The sequence below is a fragment of the Podarcis melisellensis genome, assembly GCF_964234715.1.
Source record: "Podarcis melisellensis genome assembly, chromosome: 9".
In the NCBI taxonomy this organism is placed as follows: Eukaryota; Metazoa; Chordata; class Lepidosauria; order Squamata; family Lacertidae; genus Podarcis; species Podarcis melisellensis.
This window is the reverse complement of record NC_138541.1, coordinates 64334644-64359160: the sequence shown is the minus strand read 5'-3', so window position 1 is coordinate 64359160 and position 24517 is coordinate 64334644. Positions and strand designations below refer to the sequence as shown.

Genomic DNA, 24517 nt, shown 5'->3' with positions numbered 1-24517 from the left:
GTTTATTTCCACAGGGAGGGCACCACTACTGAGAAGGCCCTCTGCCTGGTTCCCAGCAGAAGACCCTCAGAGGAGGACCTCAGTGTCCAGGCTGAGTGATGGGGGAGGAGACACTCCTTCAGGTATAATGGGATGATGACATTTAGAGCTTTAAAGGTCAGAACCAAAACTTATTCTGTGCTCGGAACCATACTGGGAACCAATGTAAGTCTTTCAGGACCAGTGTTATATGGTCTCGTCAGCCCCTCTCAGTCACCAGTTTAGCTGCTGCATTCTGGATTAGTTTTGGTTTCCAGGTCACCTTCAAAGGTAGTCCCACATAGAGCACATTGCAGTAGTCCAAGGGAGAGATAACCAGAGCGAGATAGTCTGCAGGCAGGTAGAGTTTCAGCCTGCATACCAGATGGAGCTGGTAGACAGCTGCCCTGGACACAGAATTGACCTGTGCCTCCATGGACAGCTGTGAGCCCAAAATGACTCCCAGGCTGCACACCTGGTCTTTCAGGGGCACAGTGACCCCATTCAGGACCAGGGAGTCCCCCACACCTTCCCACTCCCTGTCCCCCAAACAGTACTTGTCTTGTCAGGATTCAACCTCAATCTGTTAGCTGCCATCCAACCTCCAGCCTCAAACCTGTAACTTCCAGTTTGGTGAGAACATATGAAACAGAGTTAGATAGGTAGCAAGAGGAGGGAAGGAGGGAGGCAGATAATATTATTATCTGAACACCTTTTTATATTGATCAAGAACTGTACTAGGAGCATGAATTTTCATTACCTACATAGATGAAGCTTGGTTTGTGGATTACGATAATCTATCTGTGAGAAAGTACATCTGGGGCTGTTGCTTTTCCAACACTGCCTCTTTTAACTGGCAAGGTCATACCCACTTTTCAAAAAATGGCTGCAATTTGAAATGTACAACAAGAACAATATTCCGTGAGGGCAAGGCTCCCCCTCTCATGAGGCAGGCTGAAGCAGCTGCCTTGAGCAGCAGACTATCACAGGGTCATGCTCCATTGGGTGCCCCACCTGTTGCAGCTGCTGCTGCTGCTGGAGCAGCAGTACCGGCTTCTGGGAAGATCTCCTGAGATCACTGTGACGTTAACATATGAGAGTGCTGGAGGTGAAATAGTTAAACAGGTTGCCCAATCAGAACCCAGGGGGTGGAGTCAGAGGGACTATAAAACCAGCTCTGGGAGGGGCAAAGGGAGGAGTTCGCTGGGAGCTGGGTGGTTGGTTGGAGTGGGAGTGAATTGGGATAGAGTCTGTGGGTAGGTTGAGTTAGTGTAGAGAAATAAGCTGAGTCAGGAACAGTTAGGGTCTAGGAAGACAAGTAAATATCTGAGAGGTGGTTTAGTGAGTGAGAGCAGGTAGCGGAAGTTATAGGTCTGGATAGGCACCCCATGTTTGTAATTGACCAATACTGTTTATGAAACCACGCGCTTGTTAAAATGCAACCAATAAACAAAAGTTTATGTTCCAATTTAACCTTGACTGGACTCAGTATTGTACCAGGTAGGGCCTGGGTGGTGGCAGCGAGAAATAAAGTGGTGGCACAGGGATCAATAGACGGTGAAATGTGTGGTCGCCTGTGTGATCGCCACAATCACATTGAAACCTTGCAAGATATTGCTGGAAGCTCCCACCAGGCAACCTCAGTGAGTTGAGATTTCGGCAAGGCAAGCGAGGCTTCACCTTCCCATTTCACCTCAGGTGGCAAAACAGGATGAACCACCCCTGAGTGAGGGGATATCTTGCACTACAAGCTGGTATTAGTTTGTACCAGCTTAACTGTCATGGTTTCTTCCAACGGAATTCTAGGAATTATATTTTGGTAAAGTGCGGGTAATTATCTATTGGAGAGCTCTAGTCTCTCTAAAGCTATGGTGGAAAGGAGTTTGTTGATCTCTGAGATAGGTTTGCTGTAACCTGTCTAAAATATCCTCCCTCCTTGTCAAGTGGCCAGCATGGTTTTCACTGAACATCCAAAAAGCCATGAACTCTTAGAATGTTTCATTTTATTAAATGTTGTGTCATATATTGGACAAAACACCCTCCATTGACCTCCTTCTCCTACAGTGAGTTTTCCTCTTCACTGCCATTTACACCACTGGTTTTCTACCTCCTCCTCTTATTATTATTCTCTAATCGCCTTCAGAGTCAAAGCAATTGGACTATCTCTTCTGATACTAAAAAACAGAACTAGTCAGAGCTATCTGCTGTCACAGCTGAGGCGGCTGTAAACATTTCTTTCTAATAATGAGGGTGTCCAAGGCCAACAATACCTTTCTAATCTAAATATGAATGAGTTGGGAAGGAAACAATTTCATGGTACAAAGATCAATACATAATTTATCTTGTTAGATAATGAGAAGGGAAAGATGCACACTATTCAAAAAAGGTAACTTGCAAAATAATACGCTAATAATACTTCTCTAGAAATTTGCAACCTTTTCCACAAAGATTGCGGCCAGCACAGACCAAGTGAAAGATCTGGCTGCTAAAACAGAATAATTGATAGTGGCCATGAAAATAAGAGCCCTGGTTGTTGTTTACAGTTCATTCCAGATATCCAGGGCAATTTTAATCAATAAGAATAATGAAAGCAATTAAAATTCAGTGTGAGTACACTTTATTTCCTGGTAATAAATTTTATGGAGCAGGATTTATTTGGGTTACAAATGGCTATCTCAGTAGATAAACAAGCCAATAGACAAAAGAGAAAAAAAAGTTAACATATCTGTCAGACACTCAGGTCTAAGGGCAGTCAAGCACCTTGAAGACAGGCAGGCAGGGTGAATGCCCAAAGTACCATGGACAGGTTTCTTTCCGCAACAAGTTCCCCATGCTAAAGGAAGCTTGCAGATCAGAGAAGTTCTTTTGTTTAGACACTTAATAGACCCTCTTTAGCTGAAGCTCTCAGAACAGCTTACAAAATCAAAACCAGTAAAACCTTAATGGCAGATGATTTCAATTTCAATTCAATTCAAAATCCTTTATTAGGCATAACACACCACACATTAACTAACAAGCATCATACACAGACTGTATAAAATACGGGCTCAGCAAACACAGTTTATCCCAGTCTTATTCTTAACTCCAAGAAATAAATCGGTGAACATAGATAATATGATTTCAAGATGCATCCTATTCCCCCAACTGGTTTCCAATGGTGAACAAGGCTGTGAAATTCAGGGGTGCAGCCCAAGTCTGAACTGGATTTCTCATGGTGGCTGATTGTGCTTATTTTCCATGTATTAAAGGCAACAAAAATGTTAGATCCATTTACTAAGCAGCAAAAGCAACAGTGATTCCCCCCCCCCCCTGCTCCCCTCATATCATTAAAGCACATTGCACAGATGGTTTCCGATATCTAATTAATAAAACATGACAGGGTGTGAATTATCATGTAATCATTCATGTTTATGTGCAGTGTTCAGACCATTAAATGCCTGCTTCTAAATCAAGCTATCTTATTATGTTTTCCTGAGGTCTCCTGCTTATACATTCCGGCTGCCGGCTTAGGCTTTAATCTTATCTGACGAAATCGGCAGAGAGCCTTCTCATGACTTTAAATGCACGTTGGGGGAGGGGGCAATGGATGAAGCCCCTCAGATATCCATAAGAACAGGATCATGTCCTCCTCCTTGAAAATTCTTAGGGTCCAAATTATGGGCAAACAGTTGTTTCATGCTCTCTTGTTTCATGAGATGGCTACAACTTTCAATTTAAAATGATGAAATGGCCGAATTCTGTTTCAGTAGCATAAGAAAAAATGAACTTCAGTGCAGTTATAACACAGTTCTGTTCATTTCTGATGTTGGATTTAAAGGCCATCCTGTTCTCAAAGCGACCACCCAGAAACCTAAGGGAAGCCTGGAAGCAGGACATGGGTGCAATGGCACTCTCTCGCTTGTGACCCCCCAAAACAGGTTTACAGAGGCAAACCTATCCCTTATGAACTTATCTGTTGTTGTTTAGTCATTTAGTCATGTCCGACTCTTCGTGACCCCATGGACCAGAGCACACCAGGCATGCCTGTCTTCCACTGCCTCCCGCAGTTTGGTCAAACTCATGCTGGTATCTTCGAGAACACTGTCCAACTATCTCGTCCTCTGTCGTCCCCTTCTCATTGTGCCCTCCATCTTTCCCAACATCAGGGTCTTTTCCAGGGAGTCTTCTCTTCTCATGAGGTGGCCAAAGTATTGGAGTCTCAGCTTCAGGATCTGTCCTTCCAGTGAGCTCTCAGGGCTGATTTCCTTAAGAATGGATATGTTTGATCTTCTTGCAGTCCATGGGACTCTCAAGAGTCTCCTCCAGCACCATAATTCAAAAGCATCAATTCTTTGGTGATCAGCCTTCTTGATGGTCCAGCTCTCACTTCCATACATCACTACTGGAAAAAATTTATCTAATTACCTTGTAAAGCTATGCCGGTTAATCACCAGTCCATTTTATTGTAGCAAATTGCATAGTTTACCTGCCTATAGGTGAAGAAGTCCTCTCTTATGTCTGTCTGGAATCTCCCACCCCCGTCGTTCAGCCCAGACACTGAGGTCCAGCTCCGAGGTTCTTCTGGCGGTTCCCTCACTGCAAGAAGTGAGGTTACAGGGAACCAGGCAGAGGGCCTTCTCGGTAGTGGCACCCGCCATGTGGACACCCATCAGATGTCAAGGAAATAAACAACTATCTGACTTTTATAAAACGGCCCTGTTTAGGGAAGTTTTTAATGTTTGATGTTTTATCGTGTTTTTAATATTCTGTAGGAAGCAGCCCAGGTGATCCATAACATATGTCTCCTCAGCTATTATCTAATATATAGTTCTAATATATTTCTGAAAAGCATATTTATAGCTGATTTGAGTTGTCTCCAGAAACCCTTTCTGTCAAACAGAGAATGAATGAAACTTTATTTGTGTCAGCCATAGGCCATAGCAACAAAAGAACATTGCAATATACACAGAACAGAAATAAAAAGTTGATTATATAAAACACAGTTTAGGGTCCTGAATCAGGAGTCAAAATTTGGATCTTATTCTGATTGCCCCAGCTAAAAACCTTGCAACCTTTGCTGTCACCTGCTCATCTTGATCTGCCAAGAGAAAGGACACTGTGGCAGTGGTTGGGCAACACAGAATGGACAATAAAAGAGGGGTGATCATCTCATTCCTCAAGTCTTTATAAAGAGTGCAAGCCAGAAGGGCATGCGCCACTGATTTGGTACTGCCTTCTCCACAGGGACATAAGCGTTTTTCGTGCGGAATCTGTTGGAATTGTCCCTCAAGTGCAGCTGAGGGCAATACATTCAATCTTGCGAGATTAAAAGCACATCTATATTTTGGAATTGCTAGGTTATGCAGATAGGATGCCAGAGAATCAAAATGGGAAGTTGGATTTATGGCATGGCTTTCTCTGATGCCATTACAGATAAGGAGTGAGCTGTACATAGCAAATTAGCAAAGGGCTGCTGAGCTGCACTCACCATTGTGAGGCCTGAGGAGCTGATGATGATGATGCCTCTCCAGCTGCTGTCATTGGCTGTGGACGCCCTGTGATGTCACATAAGCACATGACAGCTCAGTAGATATACAAAAGCAGCCCAAGGGGAAGCTTGAAAAGGACACAGTGGACAACAGTTGTGTTATTCGGTACCTTCCGCATGGAGGCGAAGTGGCAAATGGAAGGAGGCCCTCATCCATCAATGAGATGCTGTGGAGTAATGAGAAGGCAAGTGTACCTGCTGAGCAGGACCTCAGCTTGAAAGCAGCAGACATCCATGGTTGGAAGCTGGCAATGGACCTGGCAGAAGCTGTGATTAGCATGTGGAAGCCCGGGATGCCGCAGGGCTGAAGGTGGATGATGTTTGTGCATGTAAGCTGGTTGAAATTCACCTTCAGAAGGCCATTGACAAAAGCTGCGTGGATATTTTTGGGTTGATGCTGGGGTAAGTATCAATGGAGAGTGTGGACATAGGTCACCCACCAGACACAGTATGCCTGGGAATTGCATGTTCAGATAGTGGTGTAGGCTGCCCTTCAGGCTCAGGGTGGATGAACCACTGGATATTCATGGGTGGAAGCCAGCAGAGGTTGGCAGGCTGGCCAGTGGAGGTGGGTGGATGCTAACTGTTGAATGAGGACCATTCCCCTCACTGAATCTGTGTTTGCCTTTCATGGATGTCACAAGCCGACGAGGCTTTCCCCAAAAACAGCAATGAAGGGGACAGCAGAGCTTAAGCAAGCCATCTTCTACTTCTGAATCAAGGTATTTCTAAATACATCTAAGTAACCTTCATGACATTCCCCTTTCCAGTACCAGGATGGGAGGCTGTGCAGATGCATCCCTAAGCAGTTGCCGTGGGCTACAAACTTCCTGTGATGTCACAAATGGGCAGGGTGGCTGAGGGGAAAGAGGCAGTTACTAGTGGGAGATGGCTGGAAGAAGGGAGAAACCCCAGCAGAAGGTTCAGGGAAAGTTGGGGTAGTTAGGCGGGGCCAGCTGGATATGCAGAAGTTGAACATGGGGTTATTGTGCTTGATTGGCCAGCAAACTCGCCTGACCTGAACCCCATAGAGAATCTATGGGGCATTGCCTAAAGACAGATGAGAGACATGAAACCGAGCAATGCAGAAGAGCTGAAGGCTGCTATTGAAGCATCCTGGTCTTCCATAACACCTCAGCAGTGCCACAGGCTGATAGCATCCATGCCACACCACATTGAGGCAGTAACTGATGCAAAAGGGGCCCAAACCAAGCACTGGGTACATATGCATGCTTCTGCTTCTCAGATGTCCAATATTGGTCTATTTGCAATCCTTGTTTTGCTGGTTTCATTTAATATTCTAGTTTTCTGAGATTGTTAATTTGGGGTTTTCATCAGCTGTACGCCATGATAATCACAATTATAACAAATAAAGGCTTGACATACCTCGCTTTGCATGTCATGAGTCTATCTCATATATTAGTCTCACCTTTTAAGTTGAATTACTGAAATAAATGAACTTTTCCACGATATTCTAATTTTCTGAGTTTCACCTGTATAGGATGAGTAAGATAATGTCCTCAGTGAATCTCTGAGATTATGCAGAATGGGATAGAAAGAAGGATTTCTCTAAATTGTGACGAGCCTTAGCTATATAGGGTGTTATGGTCATACAAAAATGTTATTGCAGCAAATTATATTGGGTAATCATTTCATGGGAGAATCAGTGAAGCGTTCTTAAAATCTCATGTCCAAGTGCTGTTACTTTTCTATCTTTTTTTTTTAGGTCATTGATTGCCAGATTTCAGTATCGTAGCACTAACGAACAGGAGAGGCTCAAAGTAAGTTCAATGCTTATTTTCCAGAAGATGTAAGATTCGCAGTCACTTTGTTCCATACGATACAAAGGCATAGAAGGGCATATTAAAATTCATGCAAGATTATAGAGTCAAGTTTTTGAATAAATTAAGTTCAACTGTGTTGCCATAAATTGTCATGCATTATTTATTTTTACACATGTTTGTCAAATTTTTATAATGAATAATTTATTCCTCGCGTATCATTTGATGTAGTTCGCCTTTCATGCACTCTAAATCAATATGTACAAACCAGAAATGGTAGTGCTGGAGCAAATTTGCTGTGATAGCTATTCTCGATACTTTGTTATAGTGCTAGGTTTGCAATGAGCTGGAATGTAAATGACTCATATCAAGGTGGTGTGTGTGTGTATGTGTATGTATTTGTGTGTGAGAGTGTCTCCCAGAACACCTATATGATGCTGCTCCTCATTTTTTCTTCAACATCAAAAAACATGAAGCCCTTCGTTTATTTGTTTAGGCTGCAATCCTAATCACATTTAATCAAAATCAAGTCCTACTGCATTTAATGAATTTACGCCCAAATAAATGGGACGAGGGTTTGCAGCTTTACTTATCTGCAACTGGCAAGAAACCCAGCAATTTATCTCTTATCACTTGCATTTATCTCTTATCACCCTTCCCCTTTACCTAGTTCAAATCTGGATTCCTTGAGGCTGAAACCTATATATTATTTTGCTGCTCTATAAAGTGACTCACGTATTGATGTTATAACAACAGTACGTCTTATGGAACTTTTTTTGCCTCTTTGTGTTCAAAGAGCAGGATGTGTAATAGTTCTCCTTATAGATCTTATGCAATGTTTCCATTCCCTCTCCCATTGCTGACACACTGTGCTGCATCTGCATAATGCAGAGCTGTTGTTTCGTTTTAAAGATTTTTTTCAGCAACACAATCAGCATTCAGTAAGGATGATAGCATGCAAAAGGGTGCAATTAATGCAGTCGACGTGCGCTGCAATATGCCATTCCCATTATACAAAGCCCTCCCTATACCTTCTGACATTTCTCAGATGAAAACTCCTGCAAATGAGTGGGTGAGGCTAAGGGTAGAATGACACAACGCAGTTGCATAGCTATCAGGAGAACCACGGGGCCAACACAAAGCAGACGCTAATGTACCAGAAGTAGAAAATTAGGAATTAAAGGTTAATGCTGGCAGATGACAGGTTCTTTGGCGATCACTTGTAGCCGAGTAAGATTGTCTTCCATAAACACAGTTTTAACAATGAGTCTGTAAGTGACTGCGGAGGCCAATTCTGGATCCACACATCCTTCCACAGTGGGGACATACCGCTTGTTATCATCCGCCTGTTCTGTCTTTGAGGACTTCTTGGATCATTCTTTGTCTAGCTCCTTCCCTTTGACCTTACCGCCTTGGATGACCCTGCTGGAAGTACGGGATTCCCGATAGCTTCGCTCACAAGGGTCATAGGAACTTGCAAGCCCACTCACCACAACAAGGTGAGTGGGACATATAATCCACAAATTTTTATATTATTATATTATATTATATTATATTATATTATATTATATTATATTATATTATATTATATTAGTACTATTCAGAAGGTTCTATAGCTGAGGAAGCCAAGGCTCAACAATGAATGACTAGCTATTGTTGCTCTATTTGCAATCCTTGTTCCGCTGATTTCATTTAATAGTCTACTTTTCTGAGATTCTTAATTTGGGGTTTTCATCAGCTGTACGCTATAATCATCACAATTATAACAAATAAAGGCTTGACATATCTCACTTTGCATGTCATGAGTCTATCTCATATATTAGTTTTACCTTTTAAGTTGAATTACTGAAATAAACGAACTTTTCCATGATATTCTAATTTTCCAAGTTTCACCTGTACATTTCCAGGAAGCTTTCTCCATCACAATTTGTGTCCTTAGGAAACCATTTTCTTCTGTCACATGTATTCAAGCAAACAATTACTCTTTCCAAGAAAAAACCCCCCATGTCAACCATTTAAGTGGGCTTTGGGCTTCAAGCAAACCTTCCCACATGTTAGTCTCTTTAGCAAACAGACAAGCTAAATAAACTGAAAGTCAGCACAGTCACTCTTTCTTTCTCCCATTCAGGCTCAACCTGACCTGTTGATTTCCTTTTACTAGTGACAGACAGCAGCTACAACAGAAATTACTAGCGGTTTTGAAACTCAAAAATTTACCGTAGTTGAAGGACAAATTGAAGTAGAATACATTACTCTTCTGAAACGTTAATATTCTTCTTACTTTTACAAGTGGTTCGTTGTTCCAACTTTCCTTATTAACTGCTATTACAGTTTGTAAATCATGAAAAGTATGAAGGCATTTGGTAACTGGGGAAAAGGCATTTATCTGTTCTTGCAATTTTCTGGTAAATATCAGAATTATTATGCTATTTCCCACTGCAAACTCAGAGTACTGCTGGGAAATTCACAGAGTTTAGCACACTAACAGTAACACACACATAAATACTCAATTACACGTGGGAATAAAATAAAACCATAGTGGAGAACTTGCGACCCACAGGGCAGATCTGGACGGCCAGGGTCTCATAATCTAGCATAACATCTCTCCTAGAAGGTCATGCTTCTAGTTTATCTCAACCACATACCCTTAAGAGTCCCCCCCCCCAATCTAATCTACCCACATCTCATTCTTTGCCTTGGTTCCAGATACTGAAATGGCCCCAAAACATGTCCCTTGACTTCGGAGAGCTGATAGACACACCATACGTTTAAAGTACATGCCCTCACCCCCAAAGGATCCTGGGAACTTTAGTTCACAGATCCCAGCACCCTTACAAACTACAGTTCCTGAGTTGCTTCTGTTCTTCATAACTGCTTGTGTTTTGACAACATTAATTGTGTGTTTTTGGAGCACTGAACTCCCCACCCCTTGGCTGCCAGAGTGAACTGAATTTTAACTGCAGGCATCCTAAACCTTGTTTCTAATCTTTTGCCCCCTGGGCACAAATACTGCTGCCAGTTAGTTCTGTCAGTTGGTTTGGGGTTTTGTTTTAGGTACGATTCCTGTGTGACTTTCTGTCATGACGGGTGGGATGCAGAAGGAGGGCAAGAAAATGAGTTTTGTTGGTTTTGTTGACTTTCGTAGATTCTTAAGTGTGGCGACTGGCAGGTTGATGGAAACATGATGTATTTTTCAGAGACAGTAGCAAGTGGGAGCATCAGGAATGAATGGGTGAATGTAGGTGTGCTTTGTGTGTGTAAAGTGTGTTCTCATTAAAGGAGAGCACGGGTTGCGGATGGGGCCAAACAAAACACCCTCATGGTTGTCAGGCAAGTTAGATTCAAGGGCTTGGATCAGATTGGTGGATAGAGTTACTGGGGTAAAATTGATGTTGCCAATTTTAGGGGTGGGATCAGAGGTTATTTAAGCAAGGTCCACAGCTTGTTCCTTTCTCTTTCGCTGTGGACACCGGATCACCCACCCGCCCTCCCTTGATTGGGCTTTGCTCTGACCTTGCTATGCCTGTCATGGGGTCATTGGTGCGGGGGCCTGGTAGGAATTTTTCCTTTTGGCTGATTAGTGTGTGCCAATTGGGTTTTGCCTACTGCGTAGCAAATCGTCACAACTTGTAAGGTTGGCGGTTAGGCATTGGTTAAATTGGTTGGTGGAGGGGTATGGATTGGCTGTGCCTGCCCCTCCAATGCTGCTGCTGCACAGGAATTCCGTTAAAGGAATTCTGGGGCTTACCATCCCCTCGTCCAAACCCTTGGTGCAGGGTGCAGGCGGCGTAAGCTCCAAGGAGCATGCGGGGAGTAGCTGAGGGTCTGTGTCACAGCTCCAGTTATCCCTGATCTTGTTCCTCCACACTGACTCATGGGAGTCAGTGCTGTCCCCCAAGGCGGGGGGGACAGCTAGTCATAACCAATGCCTAAGCAACCACTCACAATTTGTATGATAATAAAGTTGTGGCCAAAATTATGCCAAAAACCTTAAACAAAAATAATGTGGGATGTGTGAGTTCTTGGGGACCTCAGCACGCAAATGATGTAACCTTTTAGTTTCAGGAAACAAGATCCATTCCATATTTTTTTTAAAGAAACCTGCTGGACAGAAATGCTTAATGTTATGGACATTCAAGTGAGCTAAGATGAATTTTGATACATTTTCATTCCCATAGTGAAAGCTGCCCTTTGGACAGTGGAGAAATATTTATATGAGCCTCTTTGGGAAGTATCTTCTATTTTTGAAAGCAGCATATTAATAAACTTACTAAAATGCTGAACTGGGTGTACCTTGATCTAGCAATTGTCCCTTGGTTAATTCAAAACCTGTATTAATATCTACCTTGGATATTGCTGTCTTGGCTGTGAGTCCTGCTCCCTGCTTTGTGCGCCTTTGTCCATCTGTCCTGGGAGGACTGGGCTCGGACTGACTCCAGCTACAAAAGCTGAGGCTGTTGAACAGGATTCTAGGCCTGGGGTGTTGTTTGGGTTTTCGGGGGTTGGGAATGGGGGGATGCTGTTGTTGCTGTTTGTTTTCTGTATCCTGTGATTTATGTGGAAATTGTTGCATTTGGTTATGCATTTTTAAATGCTTTACAGTGGTGCCTCGCAAGACGAAATTAATTCGTTCAGCGAATTTTTTCGTCTAGCGAATTTTTTGTCTTGCGAAGCACGAAATCCCATAGGAATGCATTGAAAATCAATTAATGCGTTCCTATGGTCAAAAAAAGTCCAAACAAAGCCAAATTTGGTACAAGAGTTTATTAAGTGCTCTTTAAAGTCACACATACTGTAAAGAGCATTTCAAAATTCAAACCCAGAATTTTTTTAAAAAACAGAATGGCCCAATGGTCACAGAAAATCATAAAAATGCAGGGGGGGGAAACAAGCTTCCAGATTCTTGCAAACCCCTCCCCAACACCAAGTCCTTGAATTCCAAACACCCCAACCCAAAATCCAAAACCCCCCCAAAAGTTTTAAAAGCTTAACTTACCAAATGGCTGCAAAAGAAGTTTTGGAAAAGCTTCAAAAATCACCAAAGTCTTTAAAAACCTCAAAAAAGGCTACTATGTACACTGCGTTCTATGAGTTGCTCCTTGAAGTCAAGTCGCAACTGTATTAACGGTGTTAAGAAAAAGGAAACAAACTTGCAAGACGTTTTCGTCTTGCGAAGCAAGCCCATAGGGAAATTTGTCTTGCGAAGCAGCTCATAAAATGGAAAACCCTTTCGTCTAGCGAGTTTTCCGTCTTGCAAGGCATTCGTCTTGTGGGGCACCACTGTATTTATTGTTTACGACTACTTTTGTAAGGATGCATTTTTTCATGTTGTAAGCCTCCTTGAGCATGGTTTGAACTGTGGAAAGGTGACATACAAATAAAGTTATTTGTGTATGCACCTGTATTTCATTATTCTTTGTATTCATTTTTTTTACAACATTGTTGATTCTTTAAAATACAGTGTACCAGGGTTTTCCCCCCTTTGCACTTCAGTGTAGTGTATATAACTATCTGGAAGAGATTAATCTAGGGAAGGAAATGGTTCTTTTGTGTGTCCCCATCTCTCATTTCTTTTCCTCCTGAAAAGCTTTTTGGTCAATGTGGAAGATTATATTGTCTCCTAGTTCTTGTATCACCACCTTGTGGTTGGCATCCATCTGTGTCGGGACAACATGAAAATGTGGACCTTTTGGGCTGAAGTCTAACCATTTGAAAGTTAAAGTGCCTGCTGTGGCTGTAGAGAGAGATACAGGAGAGACAGTTTTGTTGCAGCTGGGCAGATGAAGGTGTCTGGTCATGCTGATGGAGGTGTACCATGGCATTCCTTTTCTAGTCACTGGAGCAGGCATAGGCAAACTCAGCCCTCCAGATGTTTTGGGACTACAACTCCCATCATCCCTAGCTAACAGGACCAGTGGTCAGGGATGATGGGAGTTGTAGTCCCAAAAACATCTGGAGGGCCGTGTTTGCCTATGCCTGTACTGGAGGGTCCAAATGCTCTATGGAATCTGTTCAGCTGGTGGGTTTTTTAAATCTTACTAAATCAGCAGATCTCTATACTGATCTTTATCCTTCCTGTCCCTCCTTCTGCCTGAGTGAGAAGACTGGAACCATATCGCACCAACTGCCTTGATCAACTGGGCTTGAGTGGGCCTGTTCTCTGTCTTTCTGATGAAGAAGAGTTTGGATTTGATATCCTGCTTTATCACTACCCAAAGGAGTCTCAAAGCAGCTAACATTCTCTTTTTCCTTCCTCCCCCACAACAAACATTCTCTAATTTTATTTATTTATTTGTCAATCTGGTCCCCTTCCCCCCTCCTATTCACAACTCTTTAGATTTGTGAAGCAATGGTTTCTCTCTGCATTGATTGTGACTTACTTGTAAACAGATCACAGCAATTTAGAAATTGCACTAATTGTTTTGTGAGCAGGTTTTGATCATAGTTTAGCATCAATTTACGGCTGTATGCTAAATATTATCCTTTTCCTAAATGGTCCATAAAGCAATGCTTTAGACTTTTTTTGTTGTTGTTAATGGAAACATTTCTGAACTCCCCACAGGATGTTATTAAATTAGACATTTCCATTTTTAATTAAGTAATATGTATGTGTCTTAGGGCGGGGAGAGGGAGGGATGCAGTCAGCTATAGAAAAGTAATGGTTGCAAGTTGTTGCGACATTGTTTCCAGACAGCTGTAATCCCGTTACTAGACATTAATTACACATTTATTTAAGCAATTAAGCATGGAAATGGCATTATTGTCAAGGATGTGATGTATGACCTGAAAGTAATTTGGTTAATGAGGAACAAGAAGTGTTTCTTAACTAGGGCAGGTATTTGGTTAGTGCCATTGCTAATTACCCCAACAAACTTCAGTCAGAATATTCCATACCTGGTGGTGGTCTTTTTTTTATTTAGCAAGAAAACCTAGAAGCAAACCTAGAAGCAATAACAAGACTAAGAATGCTACAATCCTAACTATACTCACTTGGAAATAGGACCCAACAGCACTTACGTCTGAGTAAACGTGGATCTGTAAATCATATTGTTTGGCTTGCAGTAAAAAAAGGTCAAGGTCAAGGACCCCTGACAGTTAAGTCCAGTTGCAGATGACTCTGGGTTTGCGGCGCTCATCTCACTTTACAGGCCACGGGCATTTGTCCGCAGACGGTTTTTCCGGGTCATGTGGCCAGCATGACTGAGCCACTTCTGGCACAACAGAACACCGAAACCAGAGCATCACATGGAAACACCATTTACCTTCCTACCGGAGCAGTACCTATTTACAGTATCTACTTGCGCTGACATGCTTTCAAACTGCTAGGTTGGCAGGAGCTTGGACAGAGCAACAGGAGCTCACCCCATTGCAGGGATTTGAACCACCGACCTTCTGATTGGCAAGCCCAAGAGGCTCAGTGGTTTAGACCACAGCACCACCCTATATTTGCTTGCAGAAATAGAGGATAAATTATATTGGGTATGCATATAAGGGTGAATTTATATCATTTGCACTTTCTGAAACAAGATATGAATGAAAGCACAGCCCCCCACCCCATTGTAATCTTCTCTGAATTTTCCCATTGCAGTGGCAACATCGTAGGTTAATCCAAGGTACAATTATTTCTAATTGAAAACTTTTTGCAAAAAAATGTGAATATTAGACAATTGAGAGAAACCAAAATTGTCTCCCTGGAGACAACAAGGCAAGCTGCCCTGCTATATCCATCTTTCTGTTGCTCTTGACTTCACACTGCAGTTTTAAGTTTATGTCTTCTCTTAAGCACACAAAGACACACCCACCCAACATCAGTATTTTGTGAACAGAGATGAGGACAAATGTAAGATAATGTAAACAGAGTTGGGCCTCACTAGGGTAAGAGGAGAGCTGGTTAATGTTGAGTTGCAACTCCATTAAAGCAAAACTTCACGTTTGGCTGAGCTATGCCTTACATCCCATAGGGATGCGGGTGGCGCTGTGGGTTAAACCACAGAGCCTAGGACTTGCTAATCAGAAGGTCAGCGATTTGAATCCCCGCAACAGAGTGAGCTCCCGTTGCTCGGTCCCTGCTCCTGCCAACCTAGCACTTCGAAAGCACATCAAAGTGCAAGTAGATAAATAGGTACTGCTCCAGCGGGAAGGTAAACGGTGTTTCCGTGCGCTGCTCTGGTTTGCCAGAAGCGGCTTAGTCATGCTGGCCACATGACCCGGAAGCTGTACGCCTCCTCCCTCAGCCAATAAAGCGAGATGAGCACTGCAACCCCAGAGTCGGCCATGACTGGACCTAATAGTTGGGGTCCCTTTACCTTTACCTTATGCCTTACATCCCAGGCCATTTCTATATCGTTCCACAGTTAAACTGTTCAACTCAGCACCATATTTCTGCAATGATTTGCCATTCTATCATCTCTATCTATCTATCTATCTATCTATCATGCATATTCTTCAGCTTTTAGTGCAATTTTCTACTAATGAACACATTTTTATATGTGGTTTTAAGTTAGTGGCACATAGTTGCAATTTCTCCTAATACAATGCACTTGTGCATGTTATTTTCACCAATATATTCATTTACACACACTTTCCTGTAATGTATGCATTTTTGTAAACCTTGGTTGGTTGGAGAACTGCATTTTAAAATTCAAATAAGTGCAAATTTCAAAGGATGGTTGCTTTTCAATTATCATGTTGTTTTGGAATGAGAATTTGATAAGATTCCCCTCTAAATGCAAACTTGATTGAATTTCTCCCCTGTCTCTAGGTTTGCCACAGTTGGATGCAAGCTGTTCTCAATTGCATGGGCCAACCCAACTCCCATTCTATGATGGGGGCATGGCTTGATCAAATGCTTTGCATGCAAAAAACAACAAAACCCCCCCCACAAAAACCCAGGTTTGATCCCTGGAACATTGTCTTCCAAAAAAGGAGGAGGTGATGTGTCAGGAACTGACATCGGAGCCAGTGGAGGCAAGGCTCCCAAGCGATGCCGGAGAAGGGCCAAGCAGGGAGAGAGTGAACTCATCGGCTGGGGAAGGAAATCAGCGTAACACCAGGGATAAAGGGGGGCGGATGGGGGAATCGGCGAGGGGGCTCCAGGACTCTTCACCGGAGACCAGCGGGGAGAGCACAGGTCCTCCGCTACCCACACCCACCCTGCGCAGAAGACTTCTGCGCAGGGAAAGTAGGTGTAGACTTGGCGTCAAAGAACTTCTTTGCTGGAAGAAGTTCAAGAAATGCCCACTGACGGATTCTGCTAGTGACTGAACAGCCACGAAGTGAAGGGCTTTCCAGCCAGGAAAGGTTTAACCAGGCTACCTAGCCAAGAGTGGCGGCAACTTACGCACGAGCAACCCCATATAACCATTACATGATGGTAACAAGTTTTGCCTGAACCATTGGGAGCTGGGTTAGGTGCAGAATAATCAAATGGGTTACAAGGCCACTTCTTGGATCTACACAACCGGCCCAATAGCAATGAATGTGCTGCTTGGAAAAGCTGTTGCCATTTTCCTTTTTTGAATGCTTATATTAGATCTCCACACGAAAGCTCTCTCGAGGAAAGAAGTGTGGATTATATGCAACAAATGAGAAGCTGGTTCTCTAGGTCATGACCTCTTACCAGTTGGCCTGTGGCAAGGCTATCTCTGAAGCCCCGGGATTGGCTGCACCCCGAGGCAAGTTATTGAGCAAGATGAATAATTGAGTTATGAAGTAGGGCAGTTTGAATTCTGTCATGTTAATGGAGGTGAGCAGCTGTACGAGTAGACAAATGTTGCATGCCCATCTGCATCTTTCCTTTATTTTTTTAAAGACCATGTGAATCTTAAATAAATCGTTTCATCACTGAAGTGAAGCCCAACTTGCATGATAAGTGCACACGCTCCTAACTTTAAATAGGCTCCGTTTTGAGGCGATGGAGAGAGAAATCCCCCATGAATGTGGGTGTGGGAGATTATTATCATTTTTTTGGAGGGGTGAGGAGAAATCATTGTGTGTTTTAAAGATTCTTCCAGCCCCTACCATCAGAAACTCTGGATGCATGTGGACTGATGAGTTTCCATCTTTGAATTTAGGACACCTGAAATTTGCCCAACATCACAATGCATGCTTCACCACCCACAAATGGGGGAAAAACTGAACACCAAAATTCTCCCCCCCCCCCAAAAAATATGAAATTTTCTGACAGCTATGGAGCCATTCCACCATCAAGTAATTAAACAAGTAAATGGGTTGCTTGATGGATTGGGTGAGACCTATTGATAAATGGCTTATCAACAGACATTTCATTGCACAGCTTGTGTTGGAATTCTCTGAATCTGTTTGTTTCTTATTGCCATTCCTATAAACAGTTAATGAAAGTTGTTTTTATTTTAATCTAATCACTTGAGGGGGGAAAAGATACTCAACAACATTCTGCTATACTTGTCTGTATTTGTTTTGTAAGTTTCTGTTATCTTTTATTCATCTACCAGAATTCTTCTCTCTATTTTCATTTGCTTGCATTATTTCAATGAGTTAGTTGCATGCCTCTCCTTTTGGGGTGTAATGAAAATGTAATGTACAGCCATCATGCGTAAGTGTGGGTTGTCACACATCACTGGTGATTTAACTGTTTCTTTTTGCTAATGTTTTCGCATTTTGCTTATTGAAAGTGCACACAAAAAGTTATAAATACAAATATATTCCAGGTATTCACAATTCTGGGCTTATGTCTTATTTTCAACATATCTACTCTGAGTAAAACTTAGCTGGATACAATCCAGAAGGTGAAATTCTTTATACAATAACCTGTAGTAGGTCCCATTGAGCTCTGTTTAATTAGAAGTAGAAATATATAGGATTGCATCATTAGTAATTTACTGCCAAATCAGTAGCTATCACACCACAATAAAATGGATATTAGCTTATACTACAGTGGTACCTCTGGTTAAGAACTTAATTCATTCCAGAGGTCCGTTCTTAACCAGAAACTGTTCTTAACCTGAGGTACCACTTTAGCTAATGGGGCCTCCTGTTGCCACCACACAATTTCTGTTCTCATCCTGAGGTAAAGTTCTCAACCTGAGGTACTACTTTCGGGTTAGCAGAGTCTCTAACCTGAAGTTTCTGTAACCCGAGGTGTCTTTAACCCGAGGTACCACTGTATATGGAAAGTCTATTGCCATTAAGGTTTAATAAACTCTTTTCTACTCATGGCAAAAACTTCCATTGATTGGGAATGCTTTTGTTACTAGAAATGATTTCCCCAGGCATTATTTGACCCAAGAGATCAGCAAATAACTGGACTGTACAATGGTGATGGGAGAAAATCAGACCAAATCTTTATTGACAGCAGCAAGCAGAATAAGCGTTGGAATGGCATTGGAGCCAAGATCAGTTCATCATTCCATAACCCCACATTGGTGGAATGGGTCTGCTGGCTTTGGACCACCTCAAACCTGTTCAATGGGAGTCGGTCAGTGCTGAATCTTGCTTTGGTACAGAGCCAAGCACACAAGGTCTCCTTGGGTGACCAGGGAGCAGATTCAAACCAGGCACATACCCCAACCCAAGTTTGGGGGTGCTGTGTCAGTCCTCCCCTCAGGCTCCTTATGGGGGGGCTATAGTATGTTGGGCCTGCCCAATGCCATTCCTCCTTTCGCCTAAAAAAGGAAGGGTGAGTGTGGAGCTCTTGAGGTGAACTGACTCTGAGCTCCAGGGGAAGCAGCCTTCTTTAAGCTTTCCCCTCACTTTTGCATGGGCTCATGGAGCAGCTTCTCCCCATGAACCCATTGCACAGACAAGATTTTGCTGAAATCTATGGCCCCCAGGGGGGCCGAGGACGTGGGTGGTGCTGTGGTCTAAACCACAGAGCCTAGAGCTTGCCGATCAGAAGGTTGGCTGTTCGAATCCCCACGATGGGGTGAGCTCTTGTTGCTCGGTCCCTGTTCCTGCCAACCAGCAGTTTGAAAGCATGTCAAAGTGCAAGTAGATAAATAGGGAAGGTAACAGCGTTTCCGTGCACTGCTCTGGTTCGCCAGAAGCGCCTTAGTCATGCTGGCCACATGACCCAGAAGCTGTACACCAGCTCCCTCAGTCAATAAAGCAAGATGAGCGCCGCAACCCCAGAGTTGTCCGTGACTGGACCTAACGGTCAGGGGTCCCTTTACCTTTATGAGCCCCAGTGCTTCCGAGAAAGGTGCCCTGTGCTTATTGGCACAGAACGAGGTTTACGGGAAGCAGTCAGAGTAAGCAATTGGAGTTAACAACACTGAACAACCTGAGAAAGATTTATTGCTCAGATAAGTCTGGCGTCCAGTCCGCTCTCGCAGCACCAGGCCTCCACATTCCAAAGTCCACATTCCAATGCTCCGAGCAAAAACAGAGTCCGGCAGCGGTCAGAGAAAGCTGCTGTCTTCTGTGCTTCTTCAGTGTGCTAAACAGAGTCTCACACAGATCTTACTAATAACTAAAAGCAGCTTTATTTATAGCAGAACTATCCATTGTCTAATACAGCGCACAACATCGTGAATACACGTCCACTCTCTTTAAAAGCGAAAGAAAAAGAGAACAAAGGGTTGAGACTCTTGGAAGTGACGCAGAATCTCACCCCACCCCACAGTAGGCAGGACGTACACTCTGAGCTGTTTAACCCTGTAAGCTCAGGTTCTTCTCACAAAATTTAGGCACCCTTTGACTCTAGCTAGGGGATGTGTGTGGTGCTGTGGTCTGAACCACTGAACCTCTTGGGCTTGCCGATCAGAAGGTTGGTGGTTTGAATCCCCATGACTGGGTGAGCTCCTGTTGCTCGGTCCCAGCTCCAGCCCACCTAGCAGTTTGAAAGCACGTCAAGTGCAAGTAGATAAATAGGTACCTCTCCGGCAGGAAGGTAAATGGCATTTCCATGCGCTGCTCTGGTTTCGGTGTTCCGTTGTGCCAGAAGCTGCTTAGTCATGCTGGCCACATGACCCAGAAAAACTGCCATGTACAGCTACAATTGACCAACAGTGAGGATGGTAAGCTCCAAAGGAGATACTGTTGTATTGTGTTCAGGTCTGGCTTCTGGGCTTCCCAAGCAAAGCTATCCTTACATTCATCAAGATAACAAAGCACATCCCATTAGCTAAACAATAATAGGGTGTCCTGTAAAACAAACTACACCTCTCTCTCTTTTCTCTGCTTTTAGTTGTAGGCTTGCTTCCGAAGTTCCAAAATGTTATAGCTAAGGTCACCAGTGACATGTCATATGTTTCTTGTGGCCAATGCATACCTTCCTAGCAATCCGTTTTGGGCTGCGGAGAGTGTTTTGGCTGCTCCACCTATGGCCTCATAACTTGGTGTTCCTTTGCCCCTGGTGAGGCCTGTTTATTAGCAGTGGATACTTCAGCCATGCTTGTCATTATTAATCATCATATCTTGTTAGACAAACTGAGCTTTCATTAGGGACTCACCTCTCTCTGTCTTGCTTAACTTGAGCAGCCCTTATCTGATTGATCATTCTCTACATGTGATATGAGCTCCTCTTAGAATCCCTTTTATCATTCTTCCTTCGTGCCTCACTCTCAGGCTCTCCGTACACGATTTCATTAGCACTCATTACAACATGTTATGGTCTCCAATTGCATTACCATGCAGACAGCACACTGCTGTGCTGAGGTCTTCCCTGACTTTCTGATTCCACTTTGACACGCTGAGAGCATTTCTCTGAGAAATATAATGAGTGTTATTATTTTAATCTGACTTTTTTTTTCACAACAGACCTCTCTGTTGGCGGCAAGTGACATGGCTTGTGTTTGACACCTACCAACTCTGTAAAAATGTCACTTGTAATGTTAAACTGCTAACATGGCTTTTCTCTCTCACTTGAGGTAGGAGACTGAACAGTTTGAAGAAGCAAAATACTCCCCCCTCCATTTTTACTGATAGGAAAACAGTGTGTCTATCCCCACCTCAAAGTGAGAATTTTTATTTTATTTTACAAGAAAATCTCCCAGAGACAGCTCAGTAAATCAAAACTCAACCAGCAGGTACATAGGATGAGGCATTATGTTATTTGCATATTTTCCCCATTTCCCTGAGGTAATCTGTGCAAAACACCGACAGTGTGATGTAACTTTTGCATCAAGCCCTGTCATTCACAAAAGTCAAGTTAATGCTCTTCTCGGTTGCAGTTATTACCTTGCAAGGAATCCATTTTGGTTTTAAAACTTCGCAGACGTTTCCTGAGGTAAATATGGCACAGTGCATAATATGCTTCACTTTCACAGGACGCCTGGGTCCAAATAGCAAAGATCTCTTGGTGCATTCTTTTTTATGTGTATTCCGATAGGTTTACTTGTTAAGTGTGCACCTAAAAATGTGGCCTAAACACAGGTATACGAGGGAGAAAGCCCCAGTGAACACATTGGAGTTTGCTGTCAGGTAAGCATGCATAGGACCACACTGTACAATTCCCAAAAGCTGAGCTAGCATTTCTCAGAAGACACTTTTCTGAAACCTTTTCTGAGATTTTTCTCTCTTCCCTCATCCTTTTCTTTTTACATAAATTTATTTGTTTTCAGATTAAAATTTTACAATTACATATCCAACTTACAACATAAAAACAAGACTTCATGGAATCCCTTTGACTTCCTTACTCTCCTTTGTGGGTCCTATTGTTAATCATTTTCTCCTGCAGCTTTTATGATAATCCAAAACTTTTACAGCTCCATTGTGTCCAAAATTCACCATTAAACTACAAGTGTTATTCCAATCCTACTAATGATTTTAGTGGTTTAAAATGGTTTTTAAGATAAATTTCCCCCATTCTTTATTTTTTTAAAAAAATGTCTTCCTGATTTGAGATTCTTCCGGTCATTTTAGCCATTTTGGCATAATCCACCAACTTGATCTGCCATTCTTCTCTGGTTGGGACTTTATCTTCTTTCCATTATCCTTTCCCATGAAAGAAGGTCACTATGCACATTCCCTCCCTTCAAAACATTCTCCAGTTTTTAAATTTAAATTTTAGTTATTGTGAAAGTCACCATTTCCCCCTGTTATGCTCAATAATCATGATAGGTCTGGAACGTTGTGAAGGATTATAGAAGCTGGGCTGTCAATGCATCAAGAAGCTCTCTTTCTGCCCCCAACAAAAACACAAAGTAATTTTGTGAGGCTATTCACGCACAACCTTAAGTGTTATCCAGGTGCAATTCTCAGAGAACCCACTTTGAAAATCTGTTACCTAGCTACTGAAACAAAACAGTGGTAGCACAGGCATTCTCCTCTACCAGCTCACCTAGATGGCATTGCATTAAGGAAGGGGCAAGAACATCCTTCTTTAGAAAGAAAGAGAGAAATCACACAAGTGCTTCTACCTTACTTTTGGGTGCCCCTGTTTTACTTCAGAACCAACTGAAGGCAGTCAGCAACCTGAGTTTTCTTTTAAAGGGAAATGATAGATTTACTGATGAAGATTCATGATGAAACATTAAATATTCACCTTTCTTTCTTTCTTTCTTTCTTTCTTTCTTTCTTCAGTTTCTCTAAACACTATATTAAACATGACCTAACTATGGTTTCTTTCTCCCAAGAGATGTCTGCAGACTAGGAAATCACAAGAAGCATCATGCAAAGATTTGCTTCCAATAAAGATTCAAAACAGAATTGTTTGTACTGGCAGTAGGGGAATTCTATCAAAGAGCAAAGCTAATGAACTGGAGTGTGCAAAAGAGTTAGCTGAATCCCAAATCACGAAGCAAAAAGTGGGGCCACTTCAGACACATTTGGGGCTTGACTTATCCAATGAGGGATCTCTCTAAGTGTCCCAACCTCTGACTTGCTTTGGAGTTTCTCAAAGATTTGGAGTTTTTGTTGCTTTCTGTGCAGATTTTGTTTAAAAAAAAAAAAAATTCTCTCCAAGCTTGTTATATCCTTATAAACACCAGGCTGGGAAGAAAATGGGAAGAAGGGGAAGAAAGAACTCTTTTGTGAAGGACAATGTCCAGCTTCAATAAAGAGACAGTGTGCTCATTTTCCCATAACAATGAATGGGGAAGCAGCAGAGTCCCTCCCCCAATTGTGATTTTGATGCAGTCAGTCAGTCTTTGAAATGCTTTGGACTTAATCTTGCTCTTTTCTCAAGCGGTGAAGCAGGTTCTGAACTGAATTTTTTAGGTGGAGCACATTCCACCTAATAATGCACACAATTCACTTCCATTTCTGAACTCCCTTCTATGTAATGGCAGGGAAGAGTGTATAATAATAATAATAATAATAATAATAATAATAATAATAATAATAATATATTATTTATACCCCACCCATCTGGCTGAGTTTCCTCAGCCACTCTGAACTAGGCACTGCTGAACTAGGTTTCTTTTTAAAAAAACAACCACCACGTAATTCGTGTACCATTTAATTTTTTTAAAAAAATACTAAGTGGTTCACATAAAATATAAAACATGCATTAGGATGATCAATAAAAATAAGAAGTTGGGTTGCTGTACCTTTCCAGTAAAAGTGACACGATGTCAGTTGATTAGAATGTCTATTTTCTTGCCACTTCACTTCACAACACAGACTTAAATAAGCTGTAGAAAATCCTAATGCATGACTTTATTCCCCAGCTACACCTCACTGGGTACATGCAGATTATGAAGCTTTCTGACATTTTTTTCAAAAGTTGAAGGAGATTGGAAAAAGCCACCTTATGAAAAAACGCATATTCCTTGTTAAGGAAAAGACAGAGAAGTCTTTTCTGGATGCATGACTCAACTTCAAATTCAGACCTTTCAGTCCAATTCAAACCACTGATTTCATCACGAATTTATCACATTTATCACGAATACCATAATTGCTTGTTGACTAACCTCCATTAGGTAAAGAGATATTAATGCCATCCTGATTCAACTGTGGCTTTTCTTTAGAATGTTATCTGTGTTTCTGCTTTTGCTGAAAATAATTCACAGCTGTTCACAACAGAACTTAAAGACAGCCCTCGTTTTTCACTGAACATGAAGAGGCTCATTCCCTGGGGCTGTTCTAAAACTGGTTTAAAAGACCACAGTGCTACTGTAGTTCTCTTCAGTTGTCTACCTTAGGGGTAAAGTTAATGTCATGTACTGAGCTTGGATCCTAGAACAATAGGCAGGTAGGATGCTAGAAGGCAGAAACCTGATTGGTCTGCAGGAGCAGCCCAATCAGGCTCCAGGAGGGGAGTTGAATCATC

The 24517-nt window shown here is 42.4% G+C and overlaps 1 long non-coding RNA gene across 4 annotated transcripts; it reads left to right on the top strand.

The window, feature by feature from the left end:
• The first annotated feature begins 5660 nt into the window (after positions 1-5660).
• Positions 5661-24187, top strand: LOC309377416. Of its 4 annotated transcripts, none has more exons than XR_014171536.1 (4): positions 5661-6483; positions 7272-7326; positions 8715-8825; positions 23916-24187. It is a non-coding gene; the product is annotated as an uncharacterized lncRNA (long non-coding RNA). The 4 variants fall into 4 exon arrangements; XR_014171537.1 differs by lacking the exon at positions 23916-24187 and adding an exon at positions 8934-8971; XR_014171534.1 differs by lacking the exon at positions 8715-8825 and having other exon boundaries at positions 5661-6267.
• The last annotated feature ends 330 nt before the right edge of the window (positions 24188-24517 follow it).